General features: G+C 47.5%; 1 protein-coding gene across 1 annotated transcript in view; it reads left to right on the forward strand.

The window, feature by feature from the left end:
• LOC123967693 (mothers against decapentaplegic homolog 4-like) overlaps positions 1-1,322 on the forward strand; it is a 20,795-nt gene that overhangs the window by 18,916 nt on the left and 557 nt on the right. Inside the window, exon 13 of the mRNA XM_046043878.1 lies at positions 437-1,304. The gene's annotated coding sequence lies outside the window, so the exon portion shown is untranslated. The remainder of the gene's footprint in view (positions 1-436; positions 1,305-1,322) is intronic.

Raw genomic sequence — 1,322 nt, forward strand, 5'->3', positions numbered from 1 at the left:
CCCCCCCCCCCCCCCCCCCCCCCCCCCCCCAGTTAATATTATAAATATGTCAGTGTTAATTATCGTTAGTAGTAATTATAAAATTCATAATAAATGAAAGCTATATTTATCATTTACTGTTGCTTTATAGATGTACTTTGGGTAGGTGGCAATGGGGGGGGGGGGACATTTGTGAGCTGGGCGAAGCCCCCTGTGTTTCAAGAGCCTGGAAACGCCCCTGGGGACAAAAACCAGACTTTCACCCTGGAAACTGCTGTTTGTTTTCTGTGTGAAACAAAAACTCAACATCTGTTCCTCTCAGTCCTCAACGTAGATATTTTCACCACGATCTGTTGCTGAACCATCAAGAACTGGTAACATTTTATTTTGAAAGTCTAACCGGATGTTGAATAGCCCTACATACACTCCTCCCAGCTCCTCTCTTCTCTCTGTTCAGATTATAATGAGGACGCCGACCCTGGAGCAGTGAGGGACCGTGGATGGACGTTGTCTTGGTCCTCAGTCCATTCTTAATGTCTCAGCTTCAACAACAAGCGCTCACAGTTCCAGTGGCCGGTTTGATTTGATGTGATTTTACTGGACAGGAACACAAATAAATGCAGAAAAAGATGCCGTCACAGTGACAATATACATTTCTCTGAACTGTCGTGGATAACACACGAAAGTTACAAACTTATTTCCATTGTGGACCTGGTTAGTTTTTTTTAAACTCAAAAAGGTTCTGCCTCTGGGTATAAAATGACCCGGGTCTCCTGCAAAGCTTCCTGTGGCCCCGCAGGAGCGAACGCACCAGAGACTTTCCAGATGTTGTCGAAGCGAATGGATCAAATTCAAGCTTCTGAATTCTGAAACGAGTCGAGGGGGTTGAGACGCTGAAAAATATTTATCTCTCTGCCGTAAGTCAGTGGGAGGAGTCTCTGTGGGGCCGCTGTGCAGCACACGACCCGGAAGTTGTAATTCCACAGATTACGGTGCACTTCCTGCGGGAGTTTGCACCACCCCAACTTCCTGTGTCTCCACACATCGAGTGAAACAAGTCGGTGATTTTAACAGTGGGTGAATTATTCAGTCAGTTAGGGCCCTTTGGAGCCCGGGGCCCATTTCAGCTGAATGGGTCACCGGGCCGGTTCAGTGTCTGCCCCGGGACCAGTTCGGTGCAGACACTGAACCGGTTCAGTATCACTGGTTCACACAGATGAGTTGGTGCCACATTAACTGTGTGTGTTTGTGCTGTTTGACCCGTGGAGTTCCTCAGGGGCCGGTTCTGGGCCCCCTCTTATTTTCCCTTTAGGACAGTCTGTCAGGTATTTATAAAACTTTTC

The sequence above is a fragment of the Micropterus dolomieu genome, linkage group LG03, assembly GCF_021292245.1.
Source record: "Micropterus dolomieu isolate WLL.071019.BEF.003 ecotype Adirondacks linkage group LG03, ASM2129224v1, whole genome shotgun sequence".
NCBI lineage: Eukaryota > Metazoa > Chordata > Actinopteri > Centrarchiformes > Centrarchidae > Micropterus > Micropterus dolomieu.